Genomic DNA, 27,875 nt, shown 5'->3' on the forward strand with positions numbered 1-27,875 from the left:
AATTTAAAAATGAACCACTAACCTATAGAAATGAATGCTAATTTAAAACTTATTTAAAAGATGCAGCCAATTCTTACTTTATGCAGCTTTTTTAAAGAAGACTAATTCTGCCACGTAAGCTTGAGGTTTCAGACTTTCTGTGCCCCTCATCCAAACTATGTCATATATATATATATATATATATATATATATATATATATATATAACAATGATTTGTCCCCATTTTTAGGCCTGTCTTGCTTCTCCTCCACTTTTTAAATGTAACCCACCCAAACCCACGTGGATGAAAGTTCACACCACGGCAGCTGCTTCATGTCAGATTCTCGGATTCTGGTGATTTTAGACGGAAGAGCGCAACAGAAATTGAATCACAGTGTGTTTAGACAGAGCCGCTCAGTCCCCACCAGTGTTTCCGTATACCGTGATTTGCATAAACATGAGTAATTTATGAATAATAAATGCCCTTGCGTTCAGCGGGAGCCGTTAATTTGCATATCACCGCAGCTACAGTTTTATTTCCTTAGTGCGTTGTTATCATGAAGCCCTTCAAGCCCGCATAAACCCGAATCAAAGACGTAATGCTTTAACAGGTATGTGCCGAGGACTGTTTTTTTTTTTTTTAATATAATCTGTTTCTCTACAGCCGCTAAAGATGTGTGAACTTTTACGTGTGCGCGCTCACTGTGTGTGTGTGAGGCTTGTAAAGATGCTATATGTTCAGCGTGCAGCAGGCTTCCAGACTACAGTATCCATCGCTCGGTCTTGCCCTGCAAATTGCATAAACATGAAGCGCCGATGCATTATTGATGAGACCATTGCAACGTTTACTGTATGTGCGCACATGTGAGCGCGCATGGGATGCCTGCTTTGCGTGCGTGTGTGCGTGGCTGTGTGTCTGAGCTGACAGTAGTACACCTTTCCTTCTGCTGTTCCGCAGTGTGATGACTTCTTTTTCTCTGTCTTGTGTTGGAGTGTCTTGAAACATAGGCTGTTAAATGTTATTTTTTATGCATTTGTGTTGAATTTTCTGTGTATATTTGGGCTGTGAAGCATCCTTTTTATTCACACAAGAAATGCTTGGATGCTTGAAAGTGAGGCAGCAAGTTAAGCTGTGTGTGTGTGTGTGTGTGTGTGTGTGTGTGTGTGTGTGTGTGTGTGTGTGTGTGTGTGTGTGTGTGTGTTCTTGTACTTGCTACATTGTGAGGACCACTTTCTGCATTTAACTATCAAAGTGAGGACATTTTTACAAAGTGAGGACATTTTGGCCGGTCCTCACTTTGAAACAGCCATGTTTGAGGGTGAAGACTTGTTTTTAGAGAACAGGTATGAAATGAGGTTTGGTTAGGGAAAGGATTAAGTTTAGGCAATCGGTTGTGATAGTTAAGGTTAGGGTAAGGCTCTAGGAAATGCATTACACTTATGGATGTCCTCACTAAGATAGAAGTACAAACGTGTGTGTGTGTGTGTGTGTGTGTGTGTGTGTGTGTGTGTGTGTGTGTGTGTGTGTGTGTGTTATAGAGGGATGGTTTTGAAGACATTTTAGGTAAGCCATGTGTGTGTCTCTTTGAGTAAAGGTTGTTCCTATATAATGTGACAGGCAGTGTTTTATGGGAAATCAGACTTGGGTGATTTGCTGCCACAGACACATCAACTGAATGATCTTCGAGCCTCCCTGATCAAGTTAGTCTCCCGGAGTCAAGTCTGCACTCTTGTCTGTTAGATTTTCAGCTGCATATGAAAACCTTTCCGGGCATAGCCGAAAATGATTGCAATTCATGGACACAAAGTCAGCTAAAATTCGGCCGCCGATGCTGTGTGAAGCATCACCTTGGCTGTACACAGCTTTGTAAACTATTCATGACGGTGATAATGCTGAGGAGGAGGAGGAGAAGCCGGAGGAGGATAATCCCCCAACCCCGTGGCCCGCCTTCCCACGTCTCGTCTATGAAGTGACTTTCTCAAATGAAAGAAAATAATTTAGGAATGGCCTAACCTTGACAACGATGCAAATGATTTCTTTGGCCAACAAGCTCGCTTAATCTGTCTTTCTTCACCCACCCCTGCTCTGATTCCTCGTGTCTGCTGCACCGTCCAATCCATTTCGGCTTCACGTGCCAACAATTAAATCCTGATTCAAACTCCCTTTTAAGTGCATATTAATTTTCTGCCCTCCATACCCCGCCCACCACCACCACCACCACTTATTGGTACCGTGGTTGCCATGGCAACCAGGGGTGGCAGTGCTGATGTCAGAGGCTCCTCCAAGGACACTCATGCAGGCACTGGGTCAGGTGATATGTACCGCTTCTGGGCATCAACCAACACCCAAGAACAAAATGGCCGACATCCCCTCCTCATATTCTTCTTTTTTTTCTTCTTCTTGACGCATTGGGAGAGTCTCTCTTTGCAATAAAACAAGGAAAGTGCACGTGTGCTCGCCTGATACCTTCTTTGTTTTGATGATATGTGTGATATGGATGATGTGGGATATTGTCAGTGTGATTGGTGTGACCGAAACGCATCACAGAGCTGAGCTGTCTGAGCCCCTCAGAGATCAGCTGTCTGTCTGAAGAATTTAGAAAAATGTCTGGCTATTTAAGTGCATTCACATCTGTGTGTGCCTTTAGTGTTTGAATGTGTCTGTACATTGGTTTCCTCAGGTTGGCATTAAGCAGCCGAGGATTTTTTTTTTGCTTTTTTATTTTTTTTATTTTTGCCTTCCCTTCCCCCTCCCCTCCAGACACTCGGCGCTCCCCCACCGTCTCTTTCTCTCTCGGTCTCTAATTGAGCTTTGTGTCTACCTCCATCTCCATTCAAATCCAGACTCATTTGCATACTGCCGCTGTGTGCTGGACAGCTCCCCAGCTGTACAGTACAAAACTAAATGAGGAACACAGACCCACTTTACGTGACGTGAATACTAAGCAGCCAGGATAGTCATTTTCCTGTTTCCTGAAAATACTGCTACCTGAGAGATGAGGAGTAAATAAGAAGGAGTACGGTTGTATCAAATCAGTGCATTCAGAGAAGGACGGGCATTACTAGGCGGAACGGGGATGCTGATATAGAGGCAGAGTTTATTATTTTTAATAAAACAAGACCCGGCAGAAGATATCATATACTCTAATTTGACAAAAAAATTGTCACATCTCCTGTGATGTACAAAGGAATTTGTTAATAAAAGGCAGGTTTGCATTCGTGTTAGTATTCAGACGTGTGCTGTGGTCCTCCGACTTCGAATGTTTTTGGAAAATACTGTTATAAGTTCATACCTGAAGGAAAGTAGTGAATTGAAGCAGCTTTTTGGGACCAATCACATCATAATTGCTCCCTTTTTGACCACATATCAGCAGGTTTCTTTTGAACCCAGCTGCCCCCTGGCTTTTCTGAGGCCCGACTCTGACTCTCTTGAATTTCACCAGCGAGACTTGCTCAGCATCGAGGAATTTTAGGGACATTTTTGCTTGACTGCACGGAGACACGTAATTATGTTGTATTTTTGATGCACTCCAACCACACTTAACAGAACGTGTTAAGCACACTCTTAATGGGAACCTTAAAACCCCAAGGCCAATTTTCATTTCGAGCTTTCTAGCATATTGGTAGAGATTTGTGACATTTCAACTCATTTCAGTATTCAATCAAAGCCATAGCTCCAGGGGAGAGCACTGGCATGCTCTTTACGGCAAATCCAACTGTCCTTGGTTTGCTATGTGCATACAGCTTCTTCCTCCACAGTCAGACCTTTGAGAATTGGATGAAATTTGATGACCCATTATAACTTTGCCTTGAAGACAAGTGCAAACAGTGCAAAAAAAAAGTTTCTGATTTTTTTTCCTACTCGCCTCGGTAAATTCAGATGTAAATGTTTTATTTAGAAAACAAAGTCACTCACGATCATTTGGAAATGGCAGCCAAGATTTAAATCACTGGGGAGTGAAAAACACGTCGCACTCCATCATTCTGAGCACCTTGATGAAAATGTAGAGAAGGGCGGATTCAGAGTGATGCTAAGGTGCAGTAATTCTGGTAAAAATCCAATCCCTCACAGAACAAGGCTCCAACAAGTCCTCCAAATGACCCTTTATATCAGAGAGGAGTGTCCTCACCTTTCAAAGAGCCAGGCCATGGATGAAATGCTGTGCTGGTAGAATAATGTCTGACCTGTCTTTTGGCTCTGTTCTCTCTGTCTTACAAAAAGCTTGAATGTGTATATCTTTTTTTATTATTATTATTATTTTTAAAATGCTTAAATTATTTCCAATAGATCAATTTAATGTTTATCTGGATTTCAAGCATAAAGAAGCTAAAATTCTGAAACCAAGCTAATCCTAGTGTTGCACAGTAACACAAAGCAGCCTGGTTTAATTGTCACATTTGAAATGAACGCATTCTGCTTGCTGATATTTAGTCATTTTTTAAATATAAATCCTCCAAAATCAGCTCTTTCTTCCCGATGACTACATTTTTAATCGATGAGTACTATCGCTAAAGCAATGCGTGTGTTTGTGCGCGCGAATGAATGCATGTGAGTGTACATGAGCCGTACATGAGCCGTACATCAGTGTGAATTTGCTTGCAGTGGGGGGTTATGCATCTTAATCTAATTAAGAAGTAGGTGCCTGCATATAGATGAAGAATTATGAGCTTCAAATTGGGGGAGGGGAGCTGTGTTTGATCAAGCCGGGTTGCCCGGCAACCCAAACCATTTATTTCAGACAAAAAAGAAAAAGAAAAAAAAGCCTTCTAAGATTTAATAATCAGGTTGTCTGCATTAAAATGCAAAAGAGGTTGGCAGGCTGCACCTGAAGGACAGCAAAAATTAGGCAGGCTAAATTCTCGACTTGCAGGTGAATTGCTGACCTTCTGCAGTCGGTGCCTGTCAGAGTGAACTCTCAGAAGCTGCAAATGAGCCTAAATAAGTTTTCAAACGAAGCTCTTAAGAATGAACGTGAATAAAGCTGAAATAGCCATGTATTTTTCTCATTTTGTTATTTATTAATTGAGGATGCTCAAGTGAGTCTAAACACAGTCGTTACAAATGAAACAGAATGCTGATTTCCAGTTTTTGAGTTTTTGTGCTTCATTTATTCCCAAAAGATAAAACCAAATAAAATTACAGACCGATAAAATCACACACGAAGAAAAAAAGGCCTTTTATATAAAAATAACACCACATTTTGCACATTGACAGCACGTATTTAAATAGATCCTCTTTTTTTCATATTTTCTCTACCTATAATTGCAGTGTTTTTATAAAAACATATTTAACAAATATTAACGGCTACAAGGGATATTTCTGGCTCTCTTTGTGGCTTCTCTAATTGATACCGCAGAAGCTGCTGTTGAAGTGCTCCTGCTATAATCACTGGCACCCTCCCCTCTTTTGTTTTCCTAATTGCTGCCATCCCTTTTGTTGGAGAGCATTCTTATAAGTGCATCAATCCCTGCTGGAGAGCACTGAAGGCTTCCTGCGGACTTCCTGTGGACTTCAACAAAAAGCCCTGTCAGGTAGATCAGCCATTAGTCACCAGTCTACATTGTCTCTGACAAATCTGACGTTTAAAGTACAAGCATAATTCCAAAGCACTCAGTGTGCTGCACAAATTGCATGCATTTTGTCCTGGAAATGTCATAAACGTTGGGTTGAACTTTTAGAGAAAACATGTTGATGTGAAACGTTGATTTGGATCTCTGCTCAGTCAAATCAGATTTCAGCAAAGGAAGGGCAATTTAAAATACATAAATCTAAATGTAATTGTCAACAATGATTACTGTTTTTATGATTTGGACGGTTATTGTGACTGTAATTTATTTCTTTAAATCATTTTAACATGGATTTAAATTTCTATTTGTGTTGCTGAATTTATATTTACCAAACATTTGCACTATTAAATAGCACCAAAACATAATATAATAATAATAGTAATAATAATAATAGTAATAATAAATAAGTCATAAGCTGGAACGGATTTAGAAATATTCTAAGTTCTTGTCTGTTTTGTTCTTTATCTGCAGAGGTCTAAAGCTGCATATATTTGTAGAACTTCAGTGTAATAAGTGGTAAACTGTGCCACAATATCCTGATTAAATAATGCCCTCTTGTGGTCTTTGTGTGAGGAATATTGAGTGGAATCAAATTTATAATTAATACAATCAGCAGTACAAATAAACGCTGATGCGTCTCTTCCTTTTCCTCAAAGTCCAAATGCACTCCAATGCTTACATCACATTTTACATTATGGTAATGCATTCATTTACTATTTTAATTATGTTTCTTGAGAGGTTCATGTAACAGAAACCCCCCCAAACACACACACACTTGCGTGGGCGCACACACACACACACACACACACACACACACACTGAGTCAGTCCTACTGTGGATGAATTACTCTTTCTTTTCACTAGATGGGGTAAGAGCATCATTTAATAGGCTGTGAAAGGGAGTGACTGTTGCCCCGTTGCACCTTTGCAAATGCTGATTTCTTGATAAAACTCAAGTCACATTCTTTTTTTTCTAGAGATCCAGGATCTTAACTTATGTCACCTTTGCAAGTTATGCTGAAGAAGGTCCTCCCCTCCCAAATTTGCCTATGTGCGAGCAATATTTACCAAAGCCGAAACACCAAAACATCTCATACCACAAAAACTTTCACAGAAATATCAGCTCTGCTTTGCATTTACAAACATATTTTTCAAACTTGGAAAGATTTACTGCATAGATGATGTGTGGAGCTTCTGCTGCAGACCTAATCTGTGTGTCTGTACATTTGTCTTTTAACAAAATATTTCTGTAAAGCACATCTTCCCCCTGTACAATATACTGGAATCTATTTTAGATTTCATTCCATACTTTTTCTCATATATTCAGACTCTCAAAATTACATTTCTCCTCCATTCATAAACTTCCCCCCCCCCTTTCTGTTCTTCTTTCCCAGCACCCCTCTGCTTCATACATTCATTTCAGAGTAGCATATCATTAGCTCATGGTTGTGTTATGGCCCGCTGTTGTTCATCCCAGCCTAGCTCCTCGGTGTGCCTGAATTGGCATGGGAAAGAGAAGGGGAGAGCTTAACCGCCAGAGCTGTGAGACTCTGTGGAGATGACAAGTAGCTCCTTGATTAACCCATAGGCTGGTTGAGCAGACCCACACTTTGCCTGTGTTCTTTATTCATTTCCCTTGTCCCTTTCTTTCAGAAAGAGACCCAATAAGGCCCAGCAGGTGAATGTAAAGAAACGCGAGAGGACTCCCCTCCGATCAGCCTTTCAGACCCAGACAATGGGCCAGCCCACCTCTTGTACTGCTGCATTAAAACCCTGATTAAAGCTCTTCCTGTTAGCGATTGATTGAGGATGCAAAGCTAAAACCAACAAAAACCCGCACTGCTGAGGCCTGATAATGACTGGGCCCCACCTACAAAGCACAAGCTTCAAATGATTAGTGGGGTTTTGTTTTCTTAGTAGGTGTGTGAGTGCGAGCGACTGAGTGTGTGTGTTAGAGGAAGGGAGAGGTGAGGGAGGAGAGGTTGTCTAACCATACCAGGAGGTCTTCAGACAGATAGCTCTAATTAATCAACGGGCTCTCTGGAAAAAAGGGAAAAAACAAAGCAAAACTTTCCTTCTTTTTTTCTTTCTTCGCTTAAAGACCTCTATTTTATTTAGCAGTGACAGTGTGTATGTGTCATCATGTGTCAGTAGCTTAAAAACTCTGCTTTGGCTTTAAATGTATTAAATACAAATGCAGGATTATATGTACATTTAACAGGATATATTAAATCATCCATTTACTGTAAACTTAAGCTAAATGAATTTTATTTATCTTCTCTTTTGGCCATGACACGCTAAGGTTTTTATATAGAGATAAAAGTCAAGTAAATATACATAAAAATGTGTGTGCATTTTTGATAAAACACACATTATAATCTGGATTGTGTGTTTTTAAAACCTCGCCATTATTTGAAGCAGTCCGTGTTTTAAACTGTGCACATTTACTTTCTTTAATCATAAGCAGCATTACGAACAGCAAAATGACTACAATTGTCTGGAAACATATGCCTGAGGTCGGTTTAGAACTTTCACATGCTTATCATAATCACGTTTGGAACTGTAGATTTTTAAACACTCGCACTTGTCATTGTTATGTAAACAGCCTTTTTTGCATGTTAATCCTTTTATGAGAGAACATTAGCGAGACGCATGACGACATGGGAAATGATTTGTAGAGAAGATGCCAAGAAGACTTTAACAATATGCATGAGTGTGTGTCTGTGTGTGTGTGTGTGTGTGTGTGTGTGTGTGTGTAGCGAGAGAGAGGTTCTTCAAGAATCCATAAATATTGCATTTCTTTGTTTGACGGATGTTTGACACATTTTCATGTTTCCTCAACAAATTCCACTGTCATATTTTTCCTTTTGTCAGTCATCTTCCAAACAGCAGATCCTGACAATTATCCCAGAGAAACTCCTGATCAAAACCACCTTATTCTCTCTGCTGCTCAGCTCCATCACACACTGATTCTGCATCACTCCCTTCCTCTTCCTCTCACGCAATCTTTATTTGATTCCAGATCTGTGTGTTGCAGCGCTCATCAGTTCAAATGCAAAAATTATATTTACAAAGTGTTTGTGTCATCTATAGTTCACAGATTTTTGTAATGTCTATTTGTTGATGCATGCGAGTTATTACAGCGCTGCTCTGCCATGAAGAAGGCTTCCCTCTGCACTGTAACGAAGCGGCTAATTCACAGTTTGCAACAGAGAAGGGCTTTGTGCGTTTCCTTTAATTACAGGCCTCTCTTAATGATGGAGATGTCAGCTTAAAAATATTAGCATTGGCTTCAAAAAGAATCCTTTGTGGCTGTTTTAACTTTTTGTAAATTTCGAGAATTGCATGTTTTGAGCAGGATCATCATATTATCAAATTCCGGACGTGTTTTTGTTAATTAATATCTCCAACTTGGGCCAGCTTTTTAAATAATTACCACATTGTTGAGCTGTGAATCTTTAATGCGAACAAATATGTACTTTTACATGCTTGAAACTACAAGAAAAAAATACATCTTTTTATTCAGACATTCCTGGAGTGTTTGAATTGTAGGAGAGCGAAAAATAGAGACAGACAGGTAGAGGAAGACACTGAGGAGGCCCTCAGGCTGCAGTGAGGGTCCTGGACAGATTGGCTCTGGGGCTCCACAACGATCCTCACATCCCACACATTTATCAGAGTAGGGTTAGCATACCGCACGGTGCCTACACTTACAGCGTGCACTCATGCAAACACACACACGTTTAGACCCAGACATCCGCCTACGCCCACTGTAAGCCTTATAGCCTTTTTAACTTCTCCGCGCACCTCTTCCTCCTACTCTACTGTTATTAGCCTCACACAATCAGACTACCTGACTACACCTCCCGGCATGTATATGAGTCAGAACGACCTGCAACTCAGTTATTTTCAAGAGCATAATTGGTCCATGTGTAGTGTGTGCAACAAATTGCCACTACAGAATCACAGAAATGGTGCAGGAAAAAGACATTAGTAAGACATTGCTAAAAATTTATAAGATTGTGTAGTTGTTTAAGGTTCTCCTTGGAATAACAAATATCTCCCAATATGGGAAAAAAAAGCACAGTATGTTTTTAATTACATTTGTAGGAGTTTTGCTTTTATTCTTACAAGTTAAAGCCTTTGCAGCTCAACTTAAGACTTGTGTTTTTTTTATTGTATATGGTCAGGGAGTCTTATCGAGTTCTACATGAGACAAGTAGGACCTCAGGCACATGAAAAGAAGATTCAACTTCTAACTGGGAATCGACCTCTCTTTCATTTGCGCCTTGTACATCTCTTTGCTCTTCAGAACCTTTTTCTTTGCTCATAGAAACAGACATTAACTATACCTGGCAGGCAGCAAGTGGGATAAGAGCAGGGGTCTGTTGGTAAATCCAGCCTGGTTTGTTGTCCAACACTAACAATGTCTGCATCAAGCCCTCGGACTGAAAAGATATGAATTTTTTTTTTTGCGTTCCACTGCTGTTGTGCATTCACCCCGGTGATTTATTATAGGTAGAGCAGTGTTAGTCTGTGCCTGGAAGTCTGCTGTTCATGTAAATTTGCAGTAGGTCTCAAATGAATGACCATAAGAACTCCGCAGTGCACAAGATGAGTGACATTTGGACAAGAACCAACAATTGTGATTAAACTGTAGTCTGTATTGTGTGTATTATGTGTATTTTTAATTCAAATATATGGATCCGTTATCATACTGTTCTGATGTATGTGTTGTTGAGGATAAATCTGATAATGTGGAATTAAGATGGTGGGAAAACACTTTGGCAGGCGTATTTCCATGCCCTACAATAACCACAAAGAGTGGCAGCCTCGACACAACCCCTGTCCTCAGCTCCAACCCCCACCCTTGTCCTTGCCCCCACCAACCCAACCTTAACAAACCGTAGTCCTCCACAGCACAAACAGCCGCACGTTGTCACACACTAGACCCTCAGTGACAGCGCTGGGTCATGGAGGCCGACGACGGGCTGTGTGTACCATCAAACACACATGTCACTGTGAAGGACTGCCAGATTGTCAGTAACTCTTCTCATCCAACCCTAAAATATCTCATAGTCCAACTCCTCCTTCTCACACACACACACACACACACACACACACACACACACACACACACACACACACACACACACTTGCACAGACTGGCTCAGTATCTTGGTCTCTCTGACCCTGGTGGATGTGGATCAGTGCAGAGGCACTGACAACTCAGTCTCTGGCATGCCAACACGTCTGGTGTCGATGAAGTGATGCTTTGAATTAAAAGTGCATTTGATGCTAAAGAGGAGCTAACCTGATTTGACTGGCTAACGTGATTTGAGCGAGCTCAGACGAACATAGAGAGCTACAGTATGTGGACAGAGATGGATCCCTGCCAGCCCGAGCTGCTTATTCAGTTGATAATGGAGGCAAATGCGGCCAAATGAACCCCAAGGTTCAGCATGGAGCTAATCTCAAATGCTAACAGTTGGTCTTGCATTGGTGCTATTCACGGCTTTATCACTATGGTTATCTAATAGCCTCTGCTAAACGCTCTTCAGCATTGCAAGCAGTTAGTGTGGTGATCACTGATCAGCTCATTCTGCTGAGTTCTCAGATTTTTATTGTCATTTAGTAAAGAAATAAAACATAATCCAAATGCAATTATGTGAAAGCGTTTCATGTTTAATGATTTATATTTTTGCTCCCATTGAACATCTATGCTCATTTCTTTTGTCGTATTTGTCTAACAGTGCATACATTCACTCTTGAAATAGCTTTTTCCTTGGCAGTTCTGTGGCTAATTTTGTTGTAAGAAAAGCTGCTGATGATCGAGGCTAGGCTTCTGGAGTGTCATCAGAGGTGAGATGGTGTCAGAAATGGTGAGATACAAAGTGAAGAAGCGTTGATTGGGCAGTGGTGTATGTATCTGGAGATCTAGGAGAAGAAAGATTTCACTATTAGAACACCCATTTAGATCCATGTCTCTGAAATACAGCCTGTGTGTTTTTCTTTTTCTGCCGCATCACTGTTGGTGTAGGAAGAAGCAAGGTCTTGTGCTTCGTATGTAAAGAAGGTGAGATGCCGTACTTTAAGTCCTCTACCCCACCACAGAGTGTTAATCATTGGTTCTCAAAGACACAGTCTCTCTGAGTATGGCAGTCATTCACCCCAGAATGACGAGACACACATGAAAGCTAGCGGCGGTGATGGAGGGGTTCAAGATAAGGTATAGAGAACCATCCTGCAGGGAAAAGCAGGATTTCCCCTCTCATTAAATATCAACTGCTCGCCTCTTTCCTAATGAGAATTCCTTCTTGAAAGCAAACAAACAAACAAGCACTCACTTGAAAAGAGCTCTAAAATGGAGAAAAGGTTTTCCACAGTCAAAACATTTTGCATATTGTGAACTCTGTACCTCCAATAAACCCACAGCTGTCACACTTGTCAGCTTCGGTTGTGGATGCCTCTGTGAGGTCGCAGGTTAGCGGTGGTCTCAGCAGGAAAGCGAAACCAAAGCTGCGCCTTCTTCTGCTGTTCTCAGAAATGCCCTCATGATCTCCAAGCGTGAGGCCTCACTCCTAAAGACTCAGCCCTGTTGGCCCTCTAATCCTGTCTAAATGAACCAGGAAGATGGCTTCTTTGCTCCATCTCTGACCTCTGAGTCCTCCAACACCTCACAGTATGTGAGGGGATTAGGAAAGCAGGCGTCCAGCATCCCTGTTGTCTCAGCATAGATGACCCCTCAACCGTGTTGCCAGGTGGAGCCCTGTGATGGGTGGATACCCGGGACTGAATTAGCTTCTCTCTTCTTCTCTAAATGAGGTGTCTTGAGGGGCGCCAGGTAAGACAAGTCACAAGGGGTCGTCGAACCCCTGTGGTCCGACACAAAAAGAGGCAGAGGATCACCTGCCACTTTTCAGATCAAATGAGGGCTTAAATAGGGGGTCCTCTCTTGTCAAATCTCTCTCCATGAATACTCAGAGAGGCCAGGGTCTACTGTATAGCCTCCCCCAGTCTTGGCCTCTTGTAGACCCAAGACCCTGTTGACTGCTAACACCCCTGTACTTCAGCCCAGGTCCCCTCACAGTAGCCATCAAGCTCTTAATTCCTACTCTCAGCCCATCACTAAGTACTTTGTGCATAATGGACCTATAATCAACCTCTGTCCAATGGAGCCTTTTCTCTCAGCATGTCTGCACTCATGTTGAGCTTGCATGTCGAGTTGCAATGAGATGCTAATTAGACTTCATATCTACCGGGCTAATCTGTGTGTTCACATTCAGGTGCTTTTAATCCACTCCATAGTCGAACAGCTTGCTAATTTGCAGGTAGTATTACCATGGTGGTCAAGGGAAAAGGGTGAAATTATTGCATGAAATATTATGATGTAGACATTTTTGAAGGGAGCTGTTCGGACATAGCGCGAGGCAGTAATTTCTGAGCCTATGTACAGTGCATTCTGTGGCAGCAAATAACCTCATCAAACTGCACCGTATGACAGGGTAAGTGAGAGGTGTGGCGATCTAGGTGCCTAACACAATGCCCCTTGTCAGTCAGCCTCATTCCTGGGGGTGAAGAGGGGCGAGGGAGGGTGCGACGGAGGCAGCCACAGGCCCTTGGCTCTCTGCGATTGGCCTTAATCCGCCAGCTAATAAGTTCAGAGAGGAGCCATATGCTGCGCTGCAATGTGTGGGGAGGGGAGTGTTGCCTCATGTTACTTACACCAGGCCGGCGCTTTCTTAGGTACCGCCCTCCCACGGTCTGTTCCTTTGTACTGGGGGATCAGCCCTCTCCACGCTGTGAATGGTCCGAATTGATTAAACCCCACCGTATAATTGTCAGCAAATCCTAGCGAATCATTTCCCATCCATTTGAAAAGTACAATGTGCATTTCTTATTTTCTCCTCACCTCCTTTTCTTCCTCGCCATCCCCACCCCACCATGTCCTTCCCCTCCTGTTTTTCTCCTCTTTTTTATTTTTTGTAAGATCTCAGGTTTGTCCCCGCATGCCACTCTCGGTCCCCCGCATGAGAGAGAAAGCAGAGGCAGGAGGAGGAAGAGGATAAGAGAAGGCAGGGGTGAGGAGGCAGAGGGGATGCTTGGCTGGACAGTTGGCCATAGATGAAAGTGGGCAAAGAGGAGATGTGTTTTTAATCTGTGGTCCGGGCCAGAGAGTGGGGTGCTTATCTGAGCTCGTACCTGCCTGGGCACAACCAGAGCTAAGCCTGGTCACAGCGGCACGCCAATGCCAAGCGGTCAAGGTTTGAAGGAGGTAGAAGAAATGGAGCAAGTATCGCTGTGATGAAGTTCAGATTTTTCTTCAGAGCCAGAAGCAGGAATCCATATCGGAAGGTTAGGGTGAATGGGTCAAAAAACATTAACATGGAAAAATGCAATTTATTCATCTCCTATTTCCAGTTGTGAGTCAACTTAAAAGCAAATAATAAAAACACACGATCATTCCCTGAACCTAATTATATTGCTATCGTTGCAACCATAGCGAAGGTTCCCTAATCCGAATTTGTTATCCTTCTCTTCCAATAAATCTGACTAAGAATTTTGTGTCACTTTGTCCCTAAATCAAACAGAGCCCTCACCATTATCATATCATGAAATAGATTTGTAAAGGTTTTAGAAGATATTTTGTCATTTTATCAATAGAGGCGTTAGATCAAGAAACACTTCTATGAGCTTGCAGGACTTTAAGGTTTCTCACAGGTGTGTTCTCGGTGTAGAATTATCTTTTATATGAACATATCTTTCAGGAAGAAATCACAAATTTTCAGTCTGTGTGCCTTTAGAATATTACATGCATATTAGTACATTGTGTTGTTGTCTTTTTGTCTAAATATTGGATCACGGAATTATTCTTTGAAGCGTTCATTAGAAAACAATCAACCCGTCCAACACTGGTCCTTCCTCTGATCCTTCCACATGTTCAACACCCTCTCATTGATCTGAGTGGTCCCTAGACAGCGGTTCAAGACTCTCTGACCTCAGTCATTTAACCCTTGACCTCAGCCACAAGCTGAAAGCGCGTTCCAATATGGAGACTCAGTTTATTTGGCCTGCCCTCTGGCTGTCAGAGGATTTATCAATATCAAAATCTGGACGCCTGTTTTGAGCTAGATGGGTCCGACTTGTTTTTTTCCCCCCGCTCCAAATCATAATATATAACCCAGCACAACAGATCTAAGTGTATCTTCCACTGTTCCGTATCAAGATTTCTTGGAGATCCTCTTTACATATGAGATCATATGCACACAAGCAAGCCCTGTCACGAATCTCATAACCTGACATTGATCTTCAGCTTTGATGCTTGGCTTTCATTACTAGCTGAAGGGCGTTGTTTGTGAGAGTGATCTTCATGTAAAGTGCTCATAAACGATCACAGGCCATGCAGGCAGATTTATGATCATGGGGGTTACAAGGAGACATGGGACAATGCAGCATCTCATCTCTGCTCATATAAGTTGTGTAGGTTTGGGCTTTTGTGTGCGGTCATGGTGGTGCTGATGATGGTGATGATGATAGTGCTGATGAGGCAAAGGCTGGAAAAAGATGGAGAAGGGCAAGCGAGCAAGCTGTTATGCAAGAAGTTGCAGTTATGATGCGCTCAGGTGGATAATAGAGCCGAGTCGGTGCTAATTCTAATGAAAACCACCATGCAATAGCATATATTGATACAAAAACGCATATTAACATGCTAATCCTGACTCTAGCTCGTGGTCAGGAAATGTTTCACCCCTGGCCCCTTATTTCCATGCAGAGTAGTTAACCTTGAGATCAGCAATGGAAAATGCAATCCTCAAAGATTGTCCCTCTAAAGACCTCATCGAGGAAGTTAATTATTGTTTCCCACTCACAGTTCTGCATCACTAATGAGTAGACATGCATATTTTTGTTGTCTTATTACACTAAAATGCTCTCTATCATAGTGCTTTGTGGTCACAGGTGTTTGACTGTGGATTCAGTGACTACAATGTGGTGCTATTCTTCCCTGCTTTAGGAGCCAATGCATTTACCTATACATACAATATATGAAGGTCATTGGTTGCTCCTATTGTCAGCGACAATGGACTTGTGCAACTGGTGAGATACTATTGTCGCAAGAGGAGCATTAACGCATACAAATGCATTCATGGCTACAAACTCCTCACTGCTTGCTGTGACTGTTGCTGTTTGCAAAGTGCTTTTGCCTCTTGCTCATATTTCTGATTACAAGGTTAGCAGTTCATCACGTCTGAGGTCATTAATCCTTCACTTGTCCAGCCTGAGTCCTTAATGATGTCCACTAACTACCACGGGAGTCCATCAGCAAGAGTCTCCTGGGAATGAGGTCGTGGTGTTTGGTTTGCGAACTCTGACCTCCAGTGACCACAGTGGTCTGACCCGCACATGTGCTCTAGTACCAATGAGGTCATCAATAGGACCCTGTCAAGGGCCTTGAGCAAATAGATTAGGGCCATTGTTGGTAAATAGGATGACCAGCTGCCTCACTGCTCATCACTATAATTATGTGACCCATGAAAAAGAAAACACAGCAAGGACTAGTTTATTGGGGCCTCACAGGGCACTAATAAGACAGAAGTGTAATTTTATTTGTTTTTTCAGATTTGTAGCCACTCTTTTAACAACATGCTGATGTTTTAGAAATCAGGACAGTATAGTCAATATTCTACACAAACTTATTTAAAAAATAACTCTTCAATAAATACACAACTAGCATGAGCTCTATAGCATAATGAATCAAGACATGGCACCCACATGACTACACTTTAATCTCAGCAGAACCAGCCATAACCAGGGAATCCAGGGTTAAGTTGAACATTGCTTGGCACCAATTATTTCCTTGTTAACCTCCACTCCTCAGCAAATTGCTCCCTACCATTACACAGTAGCCACCTTGCCTGTGTCCACCCAGTGGTGTAACCTTAACCCCCACCAAACCCCCTTGGAGGGTGCAGCGTGGCTGACCATAACCTCATTTGACCTGCTTCTGCCATATGGAGGAGCCAGCGGACGGATTGAGAAGACATTGTTGCAAGGTCAGAGGCTAAATGACCAGGACTGTTTACAAGGTGATGAGAAGTTCAAACAGCAGTCTTGTCAATTCTGTGTCTTCAGCCTATTAATGACTCCATTAATAGTGTATTTTAAGTGTTACTGGTAAAGAATATTGATTCAGTTTATCAGAGATTGAACCAAATTTGTCTTTCAGTTGCCACTTGTAATATGATAGTATGAAAATACTCAAAAATGCAAGAAAATAAATGCATATTTATATATTTCCCTTTAATCGGTAAGCAGCTACCAATTCAAATCTAAATCCTCCACACCTCCACCTGCTCTTAAACATTTTCTCACATGGGTTATGAATCTGATTAACACAGGGTTTGCTTTTGTTTAGACACCCCGTGTTTACATAAAGAGGCCCAGTGGGACCAGCCCTCAAGGTCAGGGGGTCGAACCTTGGTTGTCAGAGACCCTTGTGACATTTCTTTCCCACGTTTCCCGGCAGCCATTGTCAGCAGCGAGGAGCCCCCGTTAACGTTTGGCCCTGGGAGGTAGTGTGGCGTGAGAGGGAGGCCTAGAGGCATTGGACCCTCAGTGGGTCCCTGGGAAACGGGCGTAACCAGGCGGGGCTGAGGCGAGCGGAGACAGCATGGGGTCATTTTCCGGCTTGCTGCCCCTCTAAAGGGCTTTGGAGCACAGTATTGGCCCCTAGAGGAGAGCTGGTGGGGAAGACGGTACAAAGGGCTTTGTTTGTGGGTGTGTGTGTGTGTGTGAGAGAGAGAGAGAGAGGGAGAGAGAGAAACTGACTTCACACCTCAGCAGGTTTGTATGAATTTTAAAAATGATTATTTAAGATGTTGCCAATAAATTCTGGTCTCTGATTTTATTAATAACTAATTGCAATAATGTCAAGAGCAGCAATGAATGCTGTAAAAACTTTCTTACAAGATGAAAATGATTCCGTAATGGTTGGAACTAGTGTTGATGTGTTGTCAGGATTGTCTTGTAATTCTTTATTATTTTCGAATGAGTGAACAAAATGCACAAAAAGTTATTCAAGGAATATCATGAATATTGAATTTGATTAATGTTTTGCATGTGAGGACTAATTTCAAATATCACAGGATGAAATATCTGCATTATTGGACCGAATAACAGTGTTAAAAATGTAAACGATTTGATGTAACATGATTTATTAATTGGACTGATTGTCATTCAAGCAAGAAAAAAGGGAATATTTCACTGTAAATTGCACATACAGCATGTCTTGTCATAAAGCAAGACTTGTTCAATATTCTGATCAGTATTCCTTTATAATTACACCGTGTTTGTACATTTTATTTAAATCACAGCACACATGAGAACTTCCTTCTTCCTTATATCTTTCCTCACTAAGCAGATGTGCATTTACATTTTGCCTCTTGTAGTCTTTGGATGTCATTTGAAACTAACGTACCGAGCTATTGAATAATAACTAGACATCAGCGATATGAATAAATAAAACATAGCATCCTGCCATTATCACATTTTTCTCTGCCTACATGCCAGGAAAAATATAACCCACATCCCCACTAATAACAAGGTCATCCTTTTTTAATGTTTCTGCTCGTACCTTCAGGCTCCCTGACAGGTTGGTGGTTTTGTAGTCGAATCGACATGTACAGTAATGTGTGACTGGGGCTTTGTTGATCTGAGAGGGGTGTGAGCTCACCAGCTTTGAAAGGTGATGGTAGAGAAAGACCCATTCCACCTTAACACACACTTACACAACACACACACACGGTTATACACACACTGCTACTACTACTACTGTTCCTGTGGAGAGCAAAGCTAGAAGGATCTTGAGGGAGAGACAGTCCTTTGTGTACAGAGCTCAGAGAGAACCTGTGCCATTTCTCTCCTCTTGGTATGCTTGCATGTGTGGTGATGAATGGCAGCCATTTTGTTTTAATACATTAAAGACTCACCGTCCCATCCAAAAATGTTTTCGAGGTCATCCCAGGGGAATATAGTTAATGTAAAAGAATAAAAAAATAATCCTTAAACCTTAAACTTGTATTTGTTCTCTTTTCTATGTGAAGTTGTTTTATGTTTTGCTGTTAATCAAACTTTCTTATTTATTAACCCCATTAAATTCATGTGTTTTTTCATTTCCCCGATGCAATCCAATAGTAAACATACAATGTGCTCGAGGTTGATGGAGAAAAGGAATAGGCAGAGATTGGAATTTTTACACATGGAGAAAATCTGACGAGCACAGTTTGTTTGTCTCCAATAGACCATGCCAGCTCCCCGAGTGCTATATATGAAAGTTTCAATAAAATGTCCATTCATCCCATTGCAAGTTTACCTGGGCTGAACGTATTACCAGTAGCATATCAGCCACAAGAACTAGCCTGATAGAATCTCTCCACTCTTCCAAATCGCAGACAAAACATTGCAATCTAGTGGCTGATTGCAGCTATTTTCTTGCTTCTCTCTTTAGCCGAATTGTTTCCTGGCCCCTTTCGAATTGAGTTTATCAGGTGTTGAACAATGGAATAGGAATGGTTCATCAGGTGTTAAACAACTGAATAGAATATTGTGGAAAAGGTCACAACTTTTCACAAAACTCAAAACTAAACTTTGTTTCAATTTCACTGTGGGAAGAGGGCGCAAAACCTTTAGATCGGAAAGAAAAAAGAAGTCCTAGTTGCTTTGGATGCACTGCAGCATTTCTACACATCTCCTGTCGAATAGCCCTGATGTGTGGGAGGGTGCCATTTTATTTTCAAATGTATTTATTCATGGATCTGACATTTTAAACAACCTCTGCATGCCTGCAGAGTTACAAACCAAGCTAATTTTCTATCATATTCCATACATTTAAAGCTCCATCGCATCCTGTAGTGTGTTAGATCTGAAGACTATTCACTTGCTGTCTTTCTCGCTTCGCCTCCTGCACTACCAAAGCCTGAACCTGAACTTGGGAGCGCAGGTATAGATTTATATGCATGCCCCTCCTTTGATGACAGGGTAAATATTCACACAGACAGCCAAGGTGCCCCCTTCATTACCCATGTGCTGTGTGTTTGCCCACCAGTTAAATTCTTAGGGGGATTGTTTGGTGAGATGAATGGGGCCAAAGTGCTGAAGGACGTATCGGGGTTCAGCAAACAAAACCTCTTCTGATTGGCTCAGCAGCAGCTCGGTCCAGTGGGCAAAGTTAGCAGTGAGGAGGTGAGACGAGGGGGGAGAAAGGCGCCGTTGTAGGGTTTTGCCTGTCAATTAAGGCTGCTGTGAATGGCTGGGAGGTGGAGAGCGCCCCGGCTGTGCTTGCCATCTCTCTGGTCCTGTTGGATCTGTGGAGATAGCTGAGGTGCCATTCACCTCAAATAGGAAAAACCCTGTCAATATTCATCTATTTAATATCCCTGTATGTGCTCACGGTGCCTTTTGAAGACTGTGGGGTCTGCATTTCCCTTTGATGTACCTTCATTGTCAGACTCTCTATCTGAAATCTTCGAAGATGGAATTGGTGACATTTTCTCTTTTTTCATTCATTCAATCCAACCTCAAAGGTTTCCAGCAGTATTTCTCCAGTCCGGGATGCTTTGTTGTATGGGGGGGAGGACATTCAAGTTGGCTGTAGTTCCCAACTAGGATTTCTATCACTCAGTAATGGAAGACCGTAAGAGTTGTGCAAGGATGATACTGTTTTATTTATATATATATATATATATATATATATACTCACACACACACACACACACACACACACATATATATATATAGAGAGAGAGTGAAATTTATTGCCTATTAAATCACAAACTTGACTAAACTGTTAGAATTTAGTTCCTTTTACAGTAAGAAATACAAAGATATGCTAAAGTAAATTTACAAATGGGAATATGCCTTTTCTTTTCTTACTCGCGCACACACATACACACACACTCTCTCTCTCCCACGCCATAACTTGTGGGGACATACCATTGACTCCCATTCATATCTAACCCCTAACCCTTACCCTAACCCTAACCTTAACCAAACCCTAACCCTAACCAAAACAATGCCTAACCCTAAAGAAACGTTTTTGCACTTTTACTTTTTTCAGTAACAACAACATGGCCAAGAAAATCACTGTTTAAACTTGTGGGGACCGAAATGAAGTCCCCACAAGTGACATAGTTTTTAGTTTTTCTATCGTCGTGGGGACATTTGGTCCCCACAAATCACGGCTTGGGAGGACACACACTCACACACACACACACACACACACACACACACACACACACACACACACACACACACACACACACACACACACACACCCACCCTTACTGTTGAAAGTTGACTTATGTACTCACCTCAGCTGTGTTATTGCATGCCAGATAACAATGTTCCATTTATGGGAGTGTAAAATCGAAAGGCTAATTCAGCTCAAAAGCCCTTTTGGTGCGCTGAAAGTTCAGTAGGTAGGGTAATGTAGGCTAGCTGTCAGGACACATGGCTTTTCATTCAAAGAGAGGCCATTCTCCTGTTTTTGTTTTTTTTTGTTTTAGTTTTAGTTTTTAGGTTGATGCAGTATTTCCATCTGTTAAAAATTTGCAACTGACTTTGCAAATTATTTCATGAGTGATGTTGATTTGTCTTTTTTTTTAAAATTTTGTTTCATTTCATTTTAACATATGTGAAGATTTTCATTGCGCGGGTGCCACAAAACTCAGGTTTTGCACTTAGGACTAAGAGGCTAACTTCAAAGGAAATTTCAGCGCAGGTTATATTTAATAGTGGCGTTGAAGTGTCAAAATATCGTTATAGTAAATTAGTTTGTGTGTCACAAAGTCACTCCTGCATACAGTGATGGCAATAAACACCAAGACCAATACTGAAGAAAATATGTGTGACGATGTCATTAGTATTTTACAGCAGTTATACACAAAATGTATTTGACAGATTTTCATAAGATTTTATTTGCAGCAGCTACAGCTATCATGAATTCAACACTATGTTGTGTGAAAGCTTAACAGCTGTGTTTTTATTCTTCTTTGACAAACTTGCTTGTTTCTGTGGAAGAAATCACAGAGCTCACCTGGTAAAGTAACCACAAATCTAAAGCAATTCTAACTAATCTCCCCCTGTGTAGCTTTAATGCCACTAAACCATGCATTATACTTTATTTAAAGCTCTTATTGCACTTCTTGGATATAATGCCACATGAGAGCAGGCAGATTTGTCACAGTTAAAAGCTGAAACAAAAAATAAACTATAGAAGAAAAGGGACCGGTGAACTGAATGGCGTAAATTAAGGTTTGCCAAATTTGAACATGAGCTACATCAAAAACAGATCAGCTGAACTTAACCATAATCATGGTGGACTGGTCATCTGGCATACCGGGCACTGTCCCGGTGGGCCGGTGTCTAGTGGGGCTGGTCAACAGGTTCCCCCGGACCTGTAATCAGTAAAGTGTAATGACATTTTAAATATCACGTGTCGCTTCTATGATCCCAGCGCAGGTTTTCCAGTGTTTACATTGTTGGTTATCAGTTCAGGAAACACACAGACCAATTACATACGAATTCAGGCATCCCACGTGACGCTACTCAGCCAATGAAATCTCTGCATTGAAGCCGCTAAGCAAGCTCGGCGTTCAGAAAACAGTTTAGAGGCAAAGGACAGGCAAGAGGACAGAGTAGATAGAAAGACAACGTGTTGTACCCCCGTGGTCTGATTGGCCACCCGCAGTTAATTTAATATAATAAAAATGATCTATCAGTTAGAACATGGTGAAAGTGCAGCTAAAGTTAAGTCAAGTTAGTAGTGAAACTACGGATAAGCAACATTTACTTTTACTTCCAGAAAAATAAAAGCCTCATATTTGCTATTTATTAAAAAATCACTGAAAGCAACACTTCCAACTTTATTTTACAATAATGTAATGATCACAGATAATAAAAATATAAATAGTCGAGAAAACCTGACAGAATAATATCCTGTAAAGTCTATGAAGGAAAAGCAGCTTTTTCTCCTGAAAGATCATAATCAGCTCCAACATCTGCATCTGACAGCATCAAGTCAACCAGGAAGAAAAGAAAAAAGAAAATGACTTCTCTCTAATCACATCTGTTCTGCTGCTCACATTCTTCACCTTTATAGTCCACTTTTAAAAGTTCAGCAGACAGATGCTCTGCTTTGGAGTGTGACGATGTCATTGGTGATGTGGAGACTGAAGTTTCCGTTTCACCCACAGCGTGCTTTAGGGCACCCGGGTCGAACTTGATGTTTGAAATACTGACCAACAGCTCAGATTTAACAGTCTATAGTTCCGTTTTGATGGATGTTAAATTTTCACTCCAAGCTGCCAGGAGCTGGGTCTTTAAAATAACCGCCGTCTCATTACAGAGTGAAAGTAGCAGTTCCTCCTTAAGGTCAGAGATTGCAGCATCTGAGGGCCTCTTCAAAAGAAGACGGAGTTGATGAAGATGTTCTGGAGCAGGACCAGAAAGACCACAACCAAGCCGCCTGGAGATCTTAGGCAGTGTCTCCCTCAGGTGGGTGTCAACGGTGTTCACGGTCAGGTCTGTGGTAATGCTGTCAAAAAACAAAACAAAAAAAATCTAGACTATAAATCAACATGTAACCAAAGCACTCTGTGTATGACGCCATAGTATGGGATGTAATTCAGAAAATGTCAAAGTATAGTACACTTTTCAAGAATAAAATAGTATGGCCTGAAGTTCATAGTATAGCATGTCGGCAAAAGAACCCCAAAAACATAGATTATTATGGGGTTCAAAAAGCTCAAAATGATAGGATGCTGCCTAAAATTGTCATGTATGATATGTGGTTCAAAAAATGTCATAGTGCAGTATATTGTCAAAATACTATGTTATTCAAGAAAACATCAGAGTGTAATATGTGGTCTAAAAAATGCCATAGAATAATATTTCATTGCACAAGTAAGAGTATAGTCATTTTTAAAACTGTTCAAATTCTTATAAGTTGCTAAAAAACAACAAAACAAAAACAAAAAAAAGTCATACTAATATGTCAATTAAAAAATCCTATAGTATAGCATGTCACTCAGAAAACATCATAGTATATCCTTTGGTGCAGAAAACGTTAGGTCCCGGCTGTCTGAAGTAGGTGAGGAGCAACACAAAAACAGTCCAAATGCTGGTTTCCAGAGGGTTAGATGAGTATTTATTTCAAAGAGTACGTTTACAACAATGCAACATTTGAGGGGATTAAAAGAAAATGGGTGTTAGTAAAATAAAAATAAATCAACAGAACTAAAAGTGAACTTCACGTTGACATTGATGGGCATTCCAACCAGGAACAAAATAAAAGATCATCAGTACGAAAAAAAACTCTTCTTGTTAACCTCTTAAAACCCCAAAACACACCGCAGTAGCACCCTAAACTAAAACTACCAATGGGTTCCCTGTTGTCCTTTCTGAACAATTCAAAGGTCTCTCTCTATCTCCCCACAGATCCACCAACCACTGGAACACATCTCCAAAGTTCTGCTGAAGCTCAGCTTCCCCTCAGAAGAAGTGCCGCCAGATAAAGGAGCCTTTTGAGAGGCAGCTGGCATCGTGATTGGGCTGTACTTTGGTCTGATCCAATCCAGCTTCAGCTCCAGAGACAGCAGGCGGGGCGATTCAACGGAGGCCGGGTGGACGAAGGCATGCAGCTGAGTACAATCCAGAAAACACCAGAGGAGGAGTGCAGCGGCCCAGGGCCAGAACAAACAGAGTAGCATAGTATGTCTCTTAGAAAACATCATAGTATAGTCATTGGTTCAAAAAACACCATCATATACATCGTATATTGTACAAATAACCAGTCAAAGGAAAGAGACATACATTGTAGAATTGCAGTAGCTGTGGGCTGACTGATTTACTGATTATCAGTATTTTAATTTTTACTGATTTACGGTAACAAATAAATTTATAAATGGCATTACTTTGGCTCTGAACCTTTATCTTGCTGTGGTCACTCTGTCTTCTGGAGAGATTTAATTGGTTATACGTCACGAATAAAACTCCTTTAACTTAACATCTGGAAACAAAACAAAAACACATCAACAAAGTTTTCTGTTAGAGTTTGTGTTCTTCTAAATTTAACTCCAAGATTTTAAATACTTTCATTTACTGCAAATGAATTTCTCCTCCAAATGTCTCTCTAATAATCATGATCAGCCTTAAAATCCCACAAAACACCCATCTATACTGGACCACACTTAGTACAGTCTGGTTCCCCCTTCTATAAATCTGCTTGGAATCTTCCACTTCCTGTTTGTCAAAGTGGCCTTCTACCTGGACAGGTTTTGTTGGAGTTCATGCAACAAACATTTTGGGTAACTGCACTTTAATATGGATGAACGACACTGAATTAGAGTCTGTTTCAGTGGCGGCTGGTGGTGAAATTTGTTGGGTGGGCTAACAAATGCATAATACCGATTAAATGGTTAACACAGCTACAAAAGCAACATCACCTGTGATACACATGCGGGCTAAAATCCTTGATTATGCGGGCTAAAATCCTTGGTTATGTGAATAAATATGCGGGGTTTTATGCCATTTTATGTGGGGAAATTGCAGAAAGTTGCAAAGTATGCAAAAATATGCGCGATTCACCTGCCGTCTGGCCATGGAGGGATGTGTCCTCTAATCAGACACTGGGACTGCTGCGGGGTTACTGGACTGACAGCCTGTGCTTTGGGAGGGGGAGAAGCTCACAGCAGCACCTGCTGCTTGTTGAGGACAGTAACTGCAGAATGATCCGAGTTTTCCTGTCAGTCTCCAAAACAGCAGAAAAAGTCGCTAGATTTGTGGCTCGTCGCTTTTGACAAAAAAAGTCGCTAGGACGCTTTCGAAAGTCGCTAGATTTAGCGAGAAAGTCGCTAAGTTGGCAACACTGGTGCCGCGCTCCGCATCAGCTCGTGCTTCTAGTGTGTGTGTGTGTGTGTGTGTGTGAATGCACAAACTGATGACGTCAGGCCAGGCGTCACATAAAAACTCACTCACAACTCCATTTATATTGGTTATAGTTTTCTCATTTTATGCGGAAATTGTGAAATCAAGCAGGACCCGCATATTTCTCTTTTTTTTGTGGAAATGTGAGATTCTTGCAGGAATTATGTGCTGTTTTGCGGGGATTATGCGGCCTTTTGGGAAATAATTGACCCCTACATAATCAGCGGCATTTTGGTGATTAATGCGGGAATTCATGCGATTGCAAAATCACGTTTTTCTGGAGGGTCTAGAAGTTAGCCCAAATGATCTGTAAATCATAGGGGTGGGACATGACACCTGTCAATCACTTACAAGAACAAAATGAATAAAAGCCACCACTGCGTTAAGTCGCTGCTATTGGTCAAAAGTCAGTGGGCTGCCTGACGTTAGCCCAAATGATCAGTAAATCACAGAGGTGGGACATGACACCTGTCAATCACTTACAAGAACGAAATGAATGAAAGCGGACTGTATCTGCTGGGGCTGTAAAAAATAAGCCCATTTAGAGATATTCTATGTTTTTCTTTTGACTGATTGGTGCTTTTGTTACCTTTTTTTCACCTAAACTTAAAACAATCTGTTGTAAGTTATTTAAAAAATAATTTTCTCATCTTTTTTGTGTTTGCTTGGGAGGGCTTAGCCCTGTTTAGCCCATTTATACCAGCCGTCCCTGGTCTGTTTTAATGAGACTGAGTTCAGATGTGTAGCTCTTTCATTAAATAGGAAATTATTTCTCGGCATTCACAGAGAAAAGTCTGAAATGTTTGCTAGGTTAGCGTCCCACATGTTCTTTGGCTCAGCTAAAGCTAACTCTCCAACTTCTGGATCTCTTGAGTTGCTTGTTGTTAAAATATCTTGCTAGAGGTGCTGAAGCTCAGAAAGTCTGAGATGTTTGTTCAAAATAAGCTCATTCTCAAATCTTATCTGAACTGTCCTCTTTTGTTTGAACTTTCCCTAAAATTAGGAGTTAATGACAGAGCAGCACGTCCAGACTCAGTCTCATTTATGTAGAGATTAATCTTCAGTGTCATTTATTGATGATAAATAAATGACAACCCTAACCCTAACCCTAACCCTAAATAACTTTCTCCACTAAAACTAATAAACATGAGGTCAAACAGAAGGAACAGTTTTAAATCCTGCAGTCCCACGACAACAAGAATAAAGTTTCTCAACAAAAACTAAATCTGCTGGTGGATTCCATTAAAGTCCTAATAAATGATAATAAAGTGTGATACTAAAGGTTTGTGGTGCTAAAAATCTCAGAGTAAAGATATCAAGTTGAACATCTGGATGGAGGTTGATAAAAGTTGACCTCCCTTCATTTCTCTGGAGATGACTCCATGGATTGAACTGTTTTTTCTTTAGTTAGATTCTTCTTAAATGTTTAGTTTTGCTCTTTTCTCACCTTTTATTCTTTTTTGATGTCTGATTCTGAAATGTTTTGTCTTTTTAATGTTTAATTGTTGTTTTTCAAATGTTTTATTGGCTTGTTTGAAAAATTTCCTTTTCTTTTCCAATGTTTAATTTTTAGATTAAATCTTTAAGGGTTTTCTTTTAAAAGTTTTACTACCTTTTAATGTTGAATTTTATTTTTGAATGCTTCATTGTATTTTCTGTTTAATTCCTATTTAAAATGTTGTCTTTAAGATGTAATTTTCTAATGAAATGTTTTGTCTTTTTAAAGGTTTAATAACAAATTAAATGTTTTGAATTTTAAATGTTTAATACTCTTATTTAAGTGTATTTTTTCAATGTTTAATTATCTATATTTGATCTTTAATGCTAAATACTTTTGTTTAAAAATGTTTTATTTCATAATTACATGTTTTGTATCTTCTGTTTAATTAAATTTTTGTCTGTTTAATATGATTTAACTGTATTTGTTTAACTCTCTTTTTACAAATTTTATTGTATTAAATGTTTCTTCCTTTGATTTAATTGCTTTTTTTAAATGTAGTTTATTTCCTTAATCTTTTTTCTGTCAAGATATAAACCCCAACCTTGAAGATGAAACAGACCCTTAAATCACAAAAATATTTCTGTTGTCAGTCATGAGTTAGTCAGTTATTCAGTTTATCAATTCAACTTTATTTGTTTAGCATCTTTCACACAGATAACAAAACTACACAAGCAAAGAGAAAAACTATGCGAAAACTATAATTAAAACTCAAAAACATTAAAAAAAAAAAAAGATTCAACATGGTCATAAAATCTGTTGTGTCCAGGGGATGGAGGGAGTTTACTGAAGTCTTCTTGGGCTCACACGGTAAATCATTTAAAATAGAAACTTGATAGTCGGTCAAGAAG

At 40.6% G+C, this 27,875-nt stretch overlaps 1 long non-coding RNA gene across 1 annotated transcript; it reads left to right on the forward strand.

The window, feature by feature from the left end:
- Positions 1 to 369: 369 nt before the first annotated feature.
- LOC127534658 (uncharacterized) lies at positions 370 to 27,506 on the forward strand. The gene is made up of 3 exons (XR_007942891.1): positions 370 to 590; positions 22,948 to 23,096; positions 24,039 to 27,506. It is a non-coding gene; the product is annotated as an uncharacterized LOC127534658 (long non-coding RNA).
- Positions 27,507 to 27,875: the final 369 nt, after the last annotated feature.

The sequence above is a fragment of the Acanthochromis polyacanthus genome, chromosome 7, assembly GCF_021347895.1.
Source record: "Acanthochromis polyacanthus isolate Apoly-LR-REF ecotype Palm Island chromosome 7, KAUST_Apoly_ChrSc, whole genome shotgun sequence".
Lineage (NCBI taxonomy): Eukaryota > Metazoa > Chordata > Actinopteri > Pomacentridae > Acanthochromis > Acanthochromis polyacanthus.